We start from the raw sequence: 18,431 nt of genomic DNA on the forward strand, positions 1-18,431 counted from the left end.
TGCCATTAAAACAGTGCAGCAAGAGAGTAGCAATGTAGTGATAATTCTGTAGAGGTGAATGACTATAACGCTGTAAAAAGAGGCAGTATGGGTGAGAAATAATAATCTATCATGTATGGAGGCTAGAAGGCACATGGCAGAATCTGAATGTATGAAGGTAGCCACTGATATAAACTTTGTATTACATATGGTAGCAGAGAGCTGCAATTGCACAGAAAAAAAAATAAAATCAGGATACATGGGGGATGGTGAGGAGTCCATCGAGTTAACCCTGATATCATAGAAGATGAGGTTATAAATGCAGAGTTGACAGAAAGTTCTCCTGTACTCGGGCTTCTCTTTCACTAGTCCAAAGAGATTCTACTGGAAGCTGTACAGGGAGCATGATTTATCTCACTGCAGAAATCCCAGCAGGCGGCTCCTTTTATTTCTCCCTTCTCTCTCCAGAAGAAACTTGAGGGCAGCACATCAGGAGGCTGGGCTGTGGAAATGCAGAGGGCTCACTCTCAGCCTCCCCCCATACACACTGCACTGCAGGTCTGAGAGTTTGCTGTGAAATGCATAAGTGGTGACTAGTGGAAAACATGTGTGAGCTTCATGGTAGCTCCAATACTGATATTCTTTAGTGCATGTATACCAGAGCTCAAGAATATTACAATATCACAATCAGATAAGTATTTATACACAGACTGCATGAATTCTATAAACATTTACAATAAACCCATGAATTATAAAAAATGTTCACCTTTTGATATAAAGCTATATACACTGCTCAAAAAATAAAGGGAACACTAAAATACCACATCGTAGATATCACAGAATGAAATATTCCGGTTGTAAATCTTTATTCATTACATAGTGGAATGTGTTGAGAACAATAAAACCTAACAATTATCAATGTAAATCACAACTAATATCCCACGGAGGTTCATCTTGCAGGAACTGCTGACACTCCAGCCACATGAGGTCTGGCATTGTCCCGCATTAGGAGGAATCCAGGGCTAACCGCACCAGCATATGGTCTCACAAGGGGCCTGACGATCTCATCTCGGTACCTAATGGCAGTCAGGCTACCTCTGGCGAGCACATAGAGGGCTGTACGGCCCTCCAAAGAACTGGCACCCCACACCATTAATGACCCACTGCCAAACTGGTCATGCTGAAGGATGTTGCAGGCAGCAGATCGCTCTCCATGTCGTCTCCAGACTCTGTCACGTCTGTCACATGTGCTCAGTGTGAACCTGCTTTCATCTGTGAAGACTACAGTGCGCCAGTGGCGAATTTGCCAATCCTGGTGTTCTGGGGCAAATGCCCAGGGTCCTGCATGGTGTTGGGCTGTGAGCACAACCCCCATCTGTGGACGTCGGGCACTCAGACCATCCTCATGGAGTCGGTTTCTAACCGTTTGTGCAGACACATACACATTTGTGGCCTGCTGGAGGTCATTTTGCAAGGCTCTGGCAGTGCTCCTCCTGTTCCTCCTTGCACAAAGGCTGAGGTAGCGGTCGTGCTGCTGGGTTGTTGCCCTCCTATGGCCCCCTCCACGTGTCCTGGTGTACTGGCCTGTCTCCTGGTAGCGCCTCCAGCCTCTGGACACTATGCTGACAGACACAGCAAACCTTCTGGCCACAGCTCACATTGATGTGCCATCCTGGATGAGCTGCACTATCTGAGCCACTTGTGTGGGTTGTAGAGTCCGTATTATGCTACCACGAGTGTGAAAGCACAGCCAACATTCAAAAGTGACCAAAACATCAGCCAGAAAGCATTGGTACTGAGATGTGGCCTGTGGTCCCCACCTGCAGAACCACTCCTTTATTGAGGGTGTCTTGATAATTGCCAATAATTTCTATCTGTTGTCTATTCCATTTGCACAACAGCAGGTGAAATTGATTGTTAATCAGTGTTGCTTCCTAAGTGGACAGTTTGATTTCACAGAAGTTTGATTTACTTGGAGTTATATTCTGTTGTTTAAGTGTTCCCTTTATTTTTTTGAGCAGTGTATATATATCTATACAATCCACTAAGAAAAACAAAACAAAAATAGCATCAATACAGTAGATGCATAGATTAACCACTGAGCACACTTATTTTACTAGCTTACATAGCGCAATTAATTTCCACAGCGCTTTACAGACATCATGATCACTGTCCACATTGAAACTCCCAATCTAAATTCCCTATCACTATGTCTTTGGAGTGTGTGAAGAAAGCGGAGTACATGGAGGAAACCCACGCAAACACGGGGAGTTCCCAGGACCCCAGTGCTGCAAGACTGCTGTGCTAACCACTGAGCCATTGTGGTGCACACTTACACAAACTGTACAGAGGTTTTTAAATGCGTTTTTTTCAGGCTAACTATAGAACCCAGAGGAAGAAAAAATGCAACAAAAACAGCAAGTTCAAAACTATCTTTGGTGAAATCACTTACACTTTGAACTATTTTCTGTACAAAAACAATGCAGGAGAAAAACCAGAGAAAAAACAACTGTTTAAGTAGGGACATTGTCTTATAAAATAAAAAAAATTGTACCTTAACCCTTCTCTGACCTCAGAGGTACTATTCCGTCCATGTGACCTGGGACTTAATTCCCATGGACGGAATAGTACGCCATCACCGAACGGCTGTGCACACAGGGGGTGTACGGCCGGGTGTCAGCTGACTGTCACAGTTGACATCTGGCACTAAGTGCCAGGAGCAGTCACGGACCACTCCCGGTACTTTAACCCCTGGAATACTGCGATCAAACAAGATCGCAGCATTACAGAGCTGGCACAGGGGCTGACAGCCCCTCTGCCTTTGGATCGGAGACCCTGCGGCGTGATGCGGGGTCCCGATCGCTGCCATGGAGACCCGATGTCGTCATGACGACATCCGGGTGTCCAGAGCTGAGAGACTTCCTGTCATGTGCAGTGCATGTCAGGAACTCTCCCAGGTTACTGTACAGAAACTGCAGCGCTTACAGCTTCTATAGCATATCAATAGTCCAACAGTGGAATCACCACCTCCAACTAATCATTTTTTATCATATCTACCATACATATCGCAGGTGAAAAAGAGGCATAGGCAAGTCAATAAACTATTAAAAACAATAATTTATTAATTTATTAAACATAGCACATGATAAGACAAGACAAGGGAATGTCACAAAAATTGCTGGGGCTAAAGCAAAGACCAGAAACCATGGGAAATGGGGCACCATATAATTCATGCAGCACTGTTATATAAAGAGTATTGCTCACTCGATAATGCTTAGTAAAAGTGCCTAGTGCTAAAATAAATAGACCATTATCATTAGAACCAATTCTTAATGATACTCATAGTATAATGTAAACAAGGGTATCTAATATATAATTGCCTAGAATACTACTTCCTGCAATTTGTGCCAACTTCCGTGGCTTTGTCCGGAGATAATGTCCTGAGATAATGTCCGGAGCTAATGTCCGGAGCTAATGTCCGGAGCTAATGTCCGGAGCTAATGTCCGGAGATAAATGACGTCACCAGTGTCCTACACCCAGGCAGAGCACAGGGGCCCCAGGCAGAACATGGGGCCCCAGGCAGAGCACAGGGGCCCCAGGCAGAGCACAGGGGCCCCAGGCAGCATATGGGGCCCCAGGCAGAGCACAGGGGCCCCAGGCAGAGCACAGGGGCCCCAGGCAGCATATGGGGCCCCAGGCAGAGCACAGGGGCCCCAGGCAGCATATGGGGCCCCAGGCAGAGCACAGTGGCCCCAGGCAGAGCACAGGGGCCCCAGGCAAAACATGGGGCCCCAGGCAGAGCACAGGGGCCCCAGGCAGCATATGGGGCCCCAGGCAGAGCACAGGGGCCCCAGGCAGCATATGGGGCCCCAGGCAGAGCACAGGGGCCCCAGGCAGCATATGGGGCCCCAGGCAGAGCACAGTGGTCCCAGGCAGAGCACAGGGGCCCCAGGCAGCTTATGGGGCCCCAGGCAGAGCACAGTGGCCCCAGGCAGAACATGGGGCCCCAGGCAGAGCACAGTGGCCCCAGGCAGAGCACAGGGGCCCCAGGCAGAACATGGGGCCCCAGGCAGAGCACAGGAGCCCCAGGCAGCATATGGGGCCCCAGGCAGAGCACAGGGGCCCCAGGCAGCATATGGGGCCCCAGGCAGAGCACAGTGGCCCCAGGCAGAGCACACACCAAATCGGAGGCCGAGGGGCCCCGCCAACCAAATCGGAGGCCGAGGGGCCCCGCCAACCAAATCGGAGGCCGAGGAGCCCCGCCAACCAAATCGGAGGCCGAGCGGCCCCGCCCACCAAAGCGGAGGCCGAGGGGCCCGGCCCCGCCCACCAAAGCGGAGGCCGAGGGGCCCCGACCACCACATCGGAGGCCGAGGGGCCCCGCCCACCAAATCGGAGGATAAGGGGCCCCGCCCACCAAATCGGAGGATAAGGGGCCCCGCCAACCAAATCGGAGGCCGAGGGGCCCCGCCAACCAAATCGGAGGCCGAGGAGCCCCGCCCAACAAATCGAAGGCCGAGCGGCCCCGCCCACCAAAGCGGAGGCCGAGGGGCCCAGCCCCGCCCACCAAAGCGGAGGCCGAGGGGCCCCGACCACCACATCGCGGCCCGAGGGGCCCCGACCACCAAATCGGAGGCCGAGGGTCCCCGCCCACCAAATCGGAGGCCGAGGGTCCCCGCCCACCAAATCGGAGGCCGAGGGTCCCCGCCCACCAAATTGGAGGCCGAGGGTCCCCGCCCACCAAATCGGAGGCCGAGGGTCACCGCCCACCAAATCGGAGGCCGAGGGTCCCCGCCCACCAAATCGGAGGCCGAGGGTCCCCGCCCACCAAATCGGAGGCCGAGGGTCCCCGCCCACCAAATCGGAGGCCGAGGAGCCCCGCCCACCAAAAGTAAGTGCGGCCCCAAAAGTAAGTGCGCCCCCGGGTGCAAAAGTAAGTGCGCCCCCGGGTGCAAAAGTAAGTGCGCCCCCGGGTGCAAAAGTAAGTGCGCCCCCGGGTGCAAAAGTAAGTGCGCCTCCGGGTGCAAAAGTAAGTGCGCCCCCGGGTGCAAAAGTAAGCGCGCCCCCGGCCCCGGGTGCAAAAGTAAGCGCGCCCCCCAGTCCCGTGTGTGAAAAGTGCTGCTGTAAAGCTGGTAGCGCTGTTCAAGCACCATGTATTTCCTTCAGGAAATGCCCATCTAATATATAATTGCCTAGAATACTACTTCCTGCAATTTGTGCCAAGAAAGAACATACCAATATACATAGTTATTGATACATATTATTTATTATTTACATTATTGTTCTTAAGCAAAGAACCGTTGTTGTGGCATTTGCCACAACACGCAAAGTTGTTGTCTGATGTCTTTCATCACTCCCCTCATAAGCATGTTCATGGATCCTGTGTAACTGTACCTCAAATAACAAGAATTGTCAAGAGCTGGTGAGTGCAGCCATTTTTTGTTCTTTCTTACTATTATTTATTAATTGTATTATTCTTACATTTGAATAAATAAAGTATATATGGATTCTAGACTCCCGATTCTTTAAGGCCCCGTCTCACATAGCGATTTACCAACGATCACGACCAGCGATACGACCTGGCCGTGATCGTTGGTAAGTCGCTGTGTGGTCGCTGGGGAGCTGTCACACAGACCGCTCTCCAGCGACCAACGATCAGGGGAACGACTTCGGCATCATTGAAACTGTCTTCAACGATGCCGAAGTCCCCCTGCAGCACCCGGGTAACCAGGGTAAACATCGGGTTACTAAGCGCAGGGCCGCGCTTAGTAACCCGATGTTTACCCTGGTTACCAGCGTAAATGTAAAAAAAAACAAACAGTACATACTCACCATCTGATGTCCGTCAGGTCCCTTGCCGTCTGCTTCCTGCTCTGACTGAGCCGCCGTACAGCGAGAGCGCAGCGGTGACGTCACTGCTGTGCTGCGCTCTCGCTGTACGGCCGGATCTCAGTCAGAGCAGGAAGCAGACGGCAAGGGACCTGACGGACATCAGATGGTGAGTATGTACTGTTTTTTTTTTTTTACATTTACGCTGGTAACCAGGGTAAACATCGGGTTACTAAGCGCGGCCCTGCGCTTAGTAACCCGATGTTTACCCTGGTTACCAGTGAAGACATCGCTGGATCGGTGTCACACACACCGATTCAGCGATGTCAGCGGGACCTCAGCGACCAAAAAAAGGTCCAGGCCATTCCGACACGACCAGCGATCTCACAGCAGGGGCCTGATCGCTGGTACGTGTCACACATAGCGAGATCGCTACTGAGGTCGCTGTTGCGTCACAAAACTTGTGACTCAGCAGCGATATCGCTAGCGATCTCGCTATGTGAGACGGGGGCTTTAGAATCGGGCTGCCATCTAGTAGAAGTATAAAGTGCCAAGTGCTAATGGTGCCTTATTAAACATTGCTGTCCACAACCATATATATATAATTTTACTTACATAAGTATTGATTCCAGGGGCGGACACAGACAGCTTGGGGCCCCTGTGCAGGAAATGTGTTTGGGCCCCCCTCCTTTTAAGGCGACAAAGCTACAGTCATGGCCAAAAGTATTCACACCCCTGCAATTCTGTCAGATAATACTCAGTTTCTTCCTGAAAATGATAGCAAACACAAATTCTTTGGTATTTGATGCCTCCAGTGTGAATGTACAATTTAAATAGTCATGAAAATACAGAAAAATCTTTAAATGAGAACGTGTGTCCAAACTTTTGGTCTGTACTATATATATATTGTGGTGATACGCTACCTGAGTGTGTTGGGGACACTCGCTTAGCATGGGATTTAAGCACTCAGGCACGATTTCTCCACTTAAACAGTCTATTCTGGTTTATTATACGTCATAAACCATAAACACAAACAGTTCATTATATGTGGCTTACAAATCCTTCAGTGGTCACACTGGTATCCCTCCAGTCACCGGGTGACTGCACAGTTCAGCAATAGTTCCTTTTTCCCCATACCAGGGGTTACCTCTTAGGAACACCTGCTCCACAGGTAGACTCCACGTCAGTCCAAGGTCCACAACAGAACTGTCCAGGTCGATGGTCTCCATACCTCCCAACTTTTGAAGATGGGAAAGAGGGACAAAGTTTGCGGCGCGCTAAGCGCGCCGCGGCAAATTTTAAGCCACGCCTCTGACCACACCCATTCATAATTAGTCACACCCATATCCACGTCCCAACCACACCTATTTAGCACTGCCGATCACAGTTTCATATACAATAGTTATAAACAAAAAAATATGGCCACACAGTGCTCCATACTGTATAATGGCCACACATGACGCTCCATACTGTATAATGAACACACATGACGCTCCATACTGTATAATGACCGCACATGATGCTCCATATTGTATACTGGCTGCACATGATGCTCCATATTGTATAATGGTCGCACATGATGCTCCATATTGTATAATGACCGCACATGATGCTCCATGCTGTATAATGAACGCACATGATGCTCCATACTGTATAATGACCGCACATGATGCTCCATATTGTATACTGGCTGCACATGATGCTCCATATTGTATAATGACCGCACATGATGCTCCATACTGTATAATGACTGCACATGATGCTCCATACTGTATAATGGCCGCACATGATGCTCCATACTGTATAATGACCGCACATGATGCCCCATATTGTATAATGGCCACACATGACGCTCCATACTGTATAATGAACACACATGACGCTCCATACTGTATAATGACCGCATGCATACCGTATAATGGCCGCACATGATGCTCCATACTGTATAATGACTGCACATGATGCTCCATACTGTATAATGACCGCACATGATGCTCCATACTGTATAATGACCGCACATGATGATCCATACTGTATACTGGCTGCACATGATGCTTCATACTGTATAATGACTGCACATGATGCTCCATACTATATAATGGCCGCACATGATGCTCCATACTGTATAATGACCGCACATGATGCTCCATACTGTATAATGACCGCACATGATGCCCCATACTGTATAATGGCCACACATGACGCTCCATACTGTATAATGAACACACATGACGCTCCATACTGTATAATGACCGCATGCATACTGTATAATGGCCGCACATGATGCTCCATACTGTATAATGACTGCACATGATGCTCCATACTGTATAATGACCGCATGCATACTGTATAATGGCCGCACATGATGCTCCATACTGTATAATGAACGCACATGATGCTCCATACTGTATAATGGCCACACATGATGCTCCATACTGTATAATGACCGCACATGATGCTCCATACTGTATAATGACCGCACATAATGCTCCATACTGTATGATGGCTGCACATGATGCTTCATACTGTATAATGACCGCACATGATGCTGCATACTGTATAATGACTGCACATGATGCTCCATACTGTATAATGACTGCACATGATGCTCCACACTGTATAATGACCGCACATGATGCTCCATACTGTATAATGAACGCACATGATGCTCCATACTGTATAATGGCCGCACATGATGCTCCATACTGTATGCTGGCTGCACATGATGCTTCATACTGTATAATGACCGCACATGATGCTGCATACTGTATAATGACTGCACATGATGCTCCATACTGTATAATGACTGCACATGATGCTCCATACTGTATAATGACCGCACATGATGCTCCATACTGTATAATGACAGCACATGATGCTCCATACTGTATAATGGCCACAGTTCTCCATACTGTATAATGACATACAGGCACGCAGCTCACACACACGCTCACACACACGCACACGCACACAGCTCACACACACGGCTCACACACACGCAGCACTCACACAGCTCACACACGCACGCAGCTCACACACATGCAGCATCACACACACACACGCAGCATCACAAACGCAGCTCACAAACACATGCAGCTTTGACACAAATGCATCACACACGCAGCCATCACACACACACCCAGCCATCACACACACACACACACACACACCCAGCCATCACACACACACACACCCAGCCATCACACACACACCCAGCCATCACACACACCAGATACCTCATACACACATGACACACACACAAATGCAGCATCACACACACACAATGACACACACATGCAGCATCAGACACACACACACATCTCACACACACACACATCTCACACACACACACACACACACACAATCTCCTCTGTGGTGCAGGGGCGGCTGATCTGTCCATGTGCAGCTCTTCAGTTTCTCCGGCTGCTCACAGCTCTGCACTGTCCCGGCACCTCCCCCGTCTCTCCTTCTCTGCCGGGATAGCAGCTAAGAGCAGGAGAAGCCAGAGCTCCGTGCACACACAGGAGGTAGTGAGTCGCTGACCTCTCATCTTGATCGCTGCTGGCTCTCTTCCTCAGCGTGGCAGCGCCGTACACACAGGGGGCGGGGGGGCGGGATCGGTCGGGAGGAGACCCAGCATGTATAAGAAAAAAAAACAGCCACAAACCTAAGCTACTCAGGTGCCGCCCCCTGCATTGTCCCCGCCCTAGGCACGTAGTGCGGGACATTAGTGTCCCGCCCGGGATCCCGGGGCTGACTGTCAAAATCAGGACAGTCCCGCGGGATCCGGGACGGTTGGGAAGTATGGGTCTCACAGTGCTTCCAGGATGACTCGACCAGCCAGGAGCCTCCAACACTGACCATACATCAGGTCCACGGTCTCACAGTGCTTCCAAGACTTCAGTCCATACCAGGACAGTCCAACACCGACCGTCTAGGACCTTACACAGGAACCTCACAGGCACATGTGACCCACACCCTGGTCACATTACATACTTGTAACTACTCCCATGGGTGGGAGTGTGGGTGGGTGTGGCTAGTTCGACCCTCCCATCTCTCATAACTAGCCCTGCCAATCTCCCATTAGCATTAAACAACTATTTGTGGGACTACAGGTCCCAGCACACCAATTTAACTGCAGATTGACAGCGCAGAGTGACCTTCTCTGCGACACACATACCGGCCATTTATAATCCTGCCGGACTTATTCTCATCACATTTATGCCTCCAAGCGCATCTTGAAGCACACACACAGTGCCCCCTGGCTGTAATATTGGTCACTGCACCACATACCTCCACCCTTTGTTCAACCCTATTGGGGTGGACACATGACATATACCCGTGGTTCCGATACCGGGAACCCACATCACCTTTGATAGGCCTCCCCTGCCCCCAGTGGTCAGTTTGTTGGCCTTGGGCTTCAACCCTTGAGTCACCACCTGTCTGTGTCAGCAGACCCTTTCTGGTCAACCCACTTACAGTCGAGCTGACTGTCTGGTCTGAGACTGACCCTTCGCTACTACGTCTGCTACCAGGTCTTCCACCTCGGTCACTCAGCCCTGAGCTAACAGAGGAGTCACTTCTTTGGACTCTTCTATTCTTTAGGGTATCTTTTCGTATCTCCATACCCTGGGTTGGAAGTGGTCGCCATCTTATATTCTGCAGCTGTTTATTAATCTTCAGACGTTCCAGTCTTAGCTGCTCTATCTCCTTTAGATATGTCACCTGGTATTCAAGAAGCATTCGAATGTTCCTGAGGCTATTTACTGAGCCAATTACAACAAATGGAGCCATCTCATCTTCACCAGTTATCTGGACTTCGGCAACATCTGGAATCCTGACTCGTGCCACACCGGATCTATTCACCAGGTCCTGCATCACTTTTCCAAATCTTCCAATGACTTTCCCCACCAGACTTCTGGGTACTTGAACAATGTCTTCTACAAAGCCCAGCCGACTTTGAGCTTTCCTGGCATGCTCCAAACGTCGAGCTGCTTCCTTGTTCCTCAACAGGATCATTTGTTTCATGCGAAGACATTGTAGGTGCATGTCCTTCAGGATAGCCACCCGCTTCACTGTGACTTCCTTAGTCGACAGTATCATCAACTGTTTCGTCTCTGGGGCCCAGTTCACACTATTCGCTTCGATCCCCTTCTTAAAGGCCTCATGCACACCTTCACCGGTACAGGCTGCCTGCACCTTTTCGGGTACATCCATCACACACTTGAATCACTTGGGTCTCATTCTCTTCATGGACGGGCGGCTCCCGTTTTACCTCGGACCTTTCCATCAAGACATCTGCCGCGACCGGACAACTGTCTTGTTCTGCTTTTAGTGCCAATTCTTCCTCCACTTCACACTTCTCAACATTCCTTGCCAAGATGGACATCTGCAGCTCCGCCTTGTTATCACTCAGGCATGGCTGCTGTACGTCTCTGACCCGTAACTTCTCCTCTGGCAGAAGACCTCTTACTGCTTCTCGGAGCACTACGACATTTCCTCCTAAGGCCTTATTCGCACTGTGCGACGCTGTCAGGTGACCTCTGAGCTCAGAGACGTCCTTCTCCAGCTCATCCAACCTGTTCACCGCCATTTGTCTCAGGGTCTTTTCTTGTTCCAGATGCCCTTTTAGTGTTTTTAATTCGGCCTGTAAATCTGCCACCATTTCCTTCTCACGAGATAATCCTTTAGCGACTTCCTGGAACCGCTGTGCTTCCTTCGCCAGCTGTTGACAGACCTTTTCACGCTCTTTTTCCAAGCTTTGCACGTGCGCTTCTACCTGGTGAAAGCTGTCGACTTGCTCTTTCCATGTGCACATTTCCTTGGTCAGCTTGTCAACTTTATCCTCTAGTTGTCGGGTGATAGCGGTCGAATTAGACAGCTTCTCCTGCAGGCTATTTTATTTTGGAGTTGTTCTCCAACTGCGATACGAGCTGTTGGAGCCCTACCACCACCCAATCGGTCATCCTGTAACCCGCAGTCGCCCCTTACACAGGTCATATTTTCTGGTATGGCTGCCCCTGCCATCTTGACGTCACCTTGTTGAGCACTTACGTTCCGCTGTGTCAGTGTTCCTGACAGCACATCATTGTACTCAGTCCTAGCGGTTGCTACTGACAAGGACACGTCACAGTCACCCCCTGAGTCTGTGTCACACCCCACAGTATGGTGAACCCTCAAGTTCCTTTCTAATAGGGTGTCAGCTTCACAGGTTTCATTTCCCACATCACTGTCAGTCATTTTGGGGTACATGTCAGGTGACATCATGTCAGTAAATTGGGCAGACGAATCCTTCATACTGGTCACGCCGATGTCTGACCCATCAATTCTGGGATATATTACTGACTTAATGTATGCCCCTGAAACAACAGAGAGACTTCCATCCTCCTGCTGTAGAGGAACGCCCTCCTCCCACAAGTCTGAGAATAACTTACAGTCCCGGCCTACTATTACCGGACAAGGTAGGTTAGGAACTATGGCGGCCTCCAGACTTGTATGGCCCCTGGCCGTCTCGAGTTGCACCAAGGCCACTGAATAAACCTTAGTGTCCCCATGGATGCATGTGACCTCAATCTTCCTTTCAGATATTACAAATTTATGCTCTACAGCCCTTACTAGGGTCACCGAACTCCCCGAATCGACCAGACCATATACCTCTTCTACGTCTGCGTTCAATTCTAGTACACATCCACGTAACCTCTTGCCGGGTGGGTAGTTCATAGAGCAGATTGGACACACATAGTACAATTGCCCCAGGCAACAGTTTGATGATGCATTCACTGACGCCTCTTTTTGGGTTAACGCCCCCCTTTGGGACTCCGCCCCCTTTTGGGCAACCATCCCTTTTTGGGTTTTCCGCACCATTTTTGGGACACTACCCTTTAGGGACACCAACTCCCTTCCCTGGGGTACACCCCGTAGACTCCCCACAGTACTTTCAGGCCCCAGTTCACACAGTACACCAATGTGACTCTGGCCTTGCCCTGGCCCTTTAAGAGTCTGCAAACAAAAAAAAAATGTTTTTTTTTTTTTTTTTTTCCAACTCTTCACCAGCTCCTGCTGGCAATCCCAAGCCGCTGCTGCTGAACCTCTTGCTGCAACTGCAGCTACGCTCCACAAGGCTCTGCACGGCAGACTTCGTGGACCCGCCGATCCACAGCAAGACGCTTGTCACCTTCGTGGACCCGCCGATCCACAGCAAGACGCTTGTCACCTTCGTGACCCCGCCGAGCCACAGCAATTAACTCTACGTGTGCCACCTGGATCATTGCCCGCTTCGAGCACCAAATGTGGTGATACGCTACCTGAGTGTGTTGGGGACACTCGCTTAGCATGGGATTTAAGCACTCAGGCACGATTTCTCCACTTAAACAGTCTATTCAGGTTTATTATACGTCATAAACCATAAACACAAACAGTTCATTATATGTGGCTTACAAATCCTTCAGTGGTCACACTGGTATCCCTCCAGTCACCGGGTGACTGCACAGTTCAGTGATAGTTCCTTTTTCCCCATACCAGGGGTTACCTCTTAGGAACTCCTGCTCCACTGGTAGACTCCACGTCAGTCCAAGGTCCACAACAGAACCGTCCAGGTCGATGGTCTCACAGTGCTTCCAGGATGACTCGACCAGCCAGGAGCCTCCAACACTGACCATACATCAGGTCCACGGTCTCACAGTGCTTCCAGGACTTCAGTCCATACCAGGACAGTCTAACACTGACCGTCTAGGACCTTACACAGGAACCTCACAGGCACATGTGACCCACACCCTGGTCACATTACATACTTGTAACCACTCCCATGGGTGGGAGTGTGGGTGTGTGTGGCTAGTTCAACCCTCCCATCTCTCATAACTAGCCCTGCCAATCTCCCATTAGCATTAGACAACTATTTGTGGGACTACAGGTCCCAGCACACCAACTTAACTGCAGATTGACAGCACAGAGTGACCTCCTCTGCGACACACATACCGGCCATTTATAATCCTGCCGGACTTATTCTCATCACATTTATGCCTCCAAGCGCATCTTGAAGCACACACACAGCGCCCCCTGGCTGTAACATTGGTCACTGCACCACAATATATATATTTATATATATATATATATATATATATATATATATATATATATATATATATATATATATATATATACATACAGTTGTGGCCAAAAGTATTGACATCTCTGCAATTCTGTCAGATAATACTCAGTTTCTTCCTGAAAATGATTGCAAACACAAATTCTTTGGTATTATTATCTTCATTTAATTTGTCTTAAATGAATAAACACAAAAAGAATTGTCCTAAAGCCAAATTGGATATAATTCCACAAAAACATAAAAAAGGGGGTGGACAAAAGTATTGGCACTGTTCGAAAAATCATGTGATGCTTCTCTAATTTGTGTAATTCATAGCACCTGTAACTTACCTGTGGCACCTAACAGGTGTTGGCAATAACTAAATCACACTTGCAGCCAGTTGACATGGATTAAAGTTGACTCAACCTCTGTCCTGTGTCCTTGTGTGTACCACATTGAGCATGGAGAAAAGAAAGACCAAAGAACTGTTTGAGGACTTGAGAAACCAACTTGTGAGGAAGCATGAGCAATCTCAAAGCTACAAGTCCATCTCCAAAGACCTGAATGTTCCTGTGTCTACCGTGCGCAGTGTCATCAAGAAGTTTAAAGCCCATGGCACTGTGGCTAACCTCCCTAGATGTGGACGGAAAAGAAAAATTAACAAGAGATTTCAATGCAAGATTGTGCGGATGTTGGATAAAGAACCTCGACTAACATCCAAACAAGTTCAAGCTGACCTGCAGTCCGAGGGTACAACAGTGTCAACCCGTACTATCCGTCGGCTTCTGAATGGAAAGGGACTGTATGGTAAGAGACCCATGAAGACCCCACTTCTTACCCCGAGACATAAAAAAGCCAGGCTGGAGTTTGCCAAAACTTACCTGAAAAAGCCTAAAACGTTTTGGAAGAATGTTCTCTGGTCAAATGAGACAAAAGTAGAGCTTTTTGGGCAAAGGCATCAACATAGAGTTTACAGGAGAAAAAAAAGAGGCATTCAAAGAAAAGAACACGGTCCCTACAGTCAAACATGGCGGAGGTTCCCTGATGTTTTGGGGTTGTTTTGCTGCCTCTGGCACTGGACTGCTTGACCGTGTGCATGGCATTATGAAGTCTGAAGACTACCAACAAATTTTACAGCATAATATAGGGCCCAGTGTGAGAAAGCTGGGTCTCCCTCAGAGGTCATGGGTCTTCCAGCAGGACAATGACCCAAAACACACTTCAAAAAGCACTAGAAAATGGTTTGAGAGAAAGCACTGGAGACTTCTAAGGTGGCCAGCAATGAGTCCAGACCTGAATCCCATAGAACACCTGTGGAGAGATCTAAAAATGGCAGTTTGGAGAAGGCACCCTTCAAATATCAGGGACCTGGAGCAGTTTGCCAAAGAAGAATGGTCTAAAATTCCAGCAGAGCATTGTAAGAAACTCATTGATGGTTACCGGAAGCGGTTGGTCGCAGTTATTTTGGCTAAAGGTTGTGTATCCAAGTATTAGGCTGAGGGTGCCAATACCTTTGTCTGGCCCATTTTTGGAGTTTTGTGTGAAATGATCAATTTTTGCTTTTTGCTTCATTCTCTTTTGTGTTTTTTCATTTAAGACAAATTAAATGAAGATAATAATACCAAAGAATTTCTGTTTGCAATCATTTTCAGGAGGAAACTGAGTATTATCTGACAGAATTGCAGGGGTGTCAGGGCTGGCGTTAGGGGCAGGCAGACTAGGCAGCTGCCTAGGGCCCCCTCTGCCCTAGGGGCCCCCAGCCAGGGGCGGACATACTGCCAATGCCATTGCTCTGGGGCTGAGAGGTGGAGGGTGGCCCTTGCAGGCAGGCCCGGTATCATGTAGCATCAGGCCCCTGTCACTCCCTCATGTAATCCTGCCAACACCCACAGCTGGGGAGAGAGCAGCGCGCGAAGTGCAGGACTTCAAAAGGGGGGCGTGTCATACAGGGAGAGACACTGGCCAATGAACGCTTTCCTCACCAGACTGAGGAGAACGCTCACTGGCTGCTGTCTCTGTCCTCCAGCATGGCAAGTCCCTGGTGACTGGTGAGTACTCACCTACAGTCAGGGGCCCCACAGCACAGCATGCAGGAACAGCAGTGGAGGAAGAGCAGGACTTACAGTGTGTCTTCTGCTCCCTCCACTGTTCTGTTCCCAGCAGGCTGCAGCATCTCTGTCCTCACTGTGAAAAAATGAGGGAGGAGCTCACTGCATGGGACAGCACAGCAGCACCAAGGGGCTGATATCAGTGCTGTCTGCTCGGTGCCCCATCCCCCACAGTGAGTTCTGCAACCCTCTCCAGCTGAACTGACCTCCTCCAAGGCTCCTCTGATCACCTATACAAGATTAATATGTGTGTATGTATATGCTTGTATATGTATGTATGTGTGCATCTGTGTATGTACAGTATGTGTGTATCTATGTGTATGCTTCTGTGTTTATCTGTGTATGCATGTATAGTATATGTGTATGTCTGTGTGTATACTATGTGTGTATCTGTATGTGCGATATATTTGTATGTATATACGGTATGTATGTTTATGTGCATGTATGTACAGTATATGTGTGTGTATGTGTGTACGGTATGTGTATACTTTGTGTATATAACTATATATATGTACGGTACCAGTATGTGTACCTGTATGCATGTACGGTATATGTATGTGTATCTATGTGTATGTATGGTATATGCGTGTATGTATGATGGTATGTGTATCTGTGTGTATGTACAGTATATCTATGTACGGTATGTATGTACAGTATGTGTGTACGGTATGTGTGTGTATGTACGGTATATGCGTGTGTGTATGTATAGTACATGTATGTATGACAGTATATACTGTCTGCAGTGTGATTTCTAGAAGTGTGTTCTAAAAGTGTGGATTACAGTAGAATTAAAACCTGAAAGATGTATACAGACTGTGCCCTGCTACCTGCCACCATCGCACTCTAACAAGCATCTCTATTCTTCCAACAGGTATGTTCATCCAGCTCTCCTATGAAGTGCACATAATACATCACCCAGCTTTGCACATAGACTTCCCTGCTCTTTGCTTTCATATGGTATGTTCATCCAGCTCTCCTATGAAGTGCACATAATACATCACCCAGCTTTGCACATAGACTTCCCTGCTCTTTGCTTTCATATGGTATGCCTTTCAGCTAACCCCAGCTTGCCCTGTGTTATTTATGACATTGTTTACTTAGTCTTGATTGTATGCATCTGGTCCACCCTTAATTCTCTGACCAAGATGAGCAGAGACCACTCCTCTCTGCTCCACACCTGAACGCACTTAGTTTTCCATATATTGCATAGCACAAGTCTGCTAGACTTCAGTCTGCAGTGTGATTTCTAGAAGTGTGTTCTAAAAGTGTGGATTACAGTAGAATTAAAACCTGAAAGATGTATACAGACTGTGCCCTGCTACCTGCCACCATCGCACTCTAACAAGCATCTCTATTCTTCCAACAGGTATGTTCATCCAGCTCTCCTATGAAGTGCACATAATACATCACCCAGCTTTGCACATAGACTTCCCTGCTCTTTGCTTTCATATGGTATGTTCATCCAGCTCTCCTATGAAGTGCACATAATACATCACCCAGCTTTGCACATAGACTTCCCTGCTCTTTGCTTTCATATGGTATGCCTTTCAGCTAACCCCAGCTTGCCCTGTGTTATTTATGACATTGTTTACTTAGTCTTGATTGTATGCATCTGGTCCACCCTTAATTCTCTGACCAAGATGAGCAGAGACCACTCCTCTCTGCTCCACACCTGAACGCACTTAGTTTTCCATATATTGCATAGCACAAGTCTGCTAGACTTCAGTCTGCAGTGTGATTTCTAGAAGTGTGTTCTAAAAGTGTGGATTACAGTAGAATTAAAACCTGAAAGATGTATACAGACTGTGCCCTGCTACCTGCCACCATCGCACTCTAACAAGCATCTCTATTCTTCCAACAGGTATGTTCATCCAGCTCTCCTATGAAGTGCACATAATACATCACCCAGCTTTGCACATAGACTTCCCTGCTCTTTGCTTTCATATGGTATGCCTTTCAGCTAACCCCAGCTTGCCCTGTGTTATTTATGACATTGTTTACTTAGTCTTGATTGTATGCATCTGGTCCACCCTTAATTCTCTGACCAAGATGAGCAGAGACCACTCCTCTCTGCTCCACACCTGAACGCACTTAGTTTTCCATATATTGCATAGCACAAGTCTGCTAGACTTCAGTCTGCAGTGTGATTTCTAGAAGTGTGTTCTAAAAGTGTGGATTACAGTAGAATTAAAACCTGAAAGATGTATACAGACTGTGCCCTGCTACCTGCCACCATCGCACTCTAACAAGCATCTCTATTCTTCCAACAGGTATGTTCATCCAGCTCTCCTATGAAGTGCACATAATACATCACCCAGCTTTGCACATAGACTTCCCTGCTCTTTGCTTTCATATGGTATGCCTTTCAGCTAACCCCAGCTTGCCCTGTGTTATTTATGACATTGTTTACTTAGTCTTGATTGTATGCATC

This window comes from Ranitomeya variabilis, chromosome 4 (genome assembly GCF_051348905.1).
Source record: "Ranitomeya variabilis isolate aRanVar5 chromosome 4, aRanVar5.hap1, whole genome shotgun sequence".
In the NCBI taxonomy this organism is placed as follows: Eukaryota; Metazoa; Chordata; class Amphibia; order Anura; family Dendrobatidae; genus Ranitomeya; species Ranitomeya variabilis.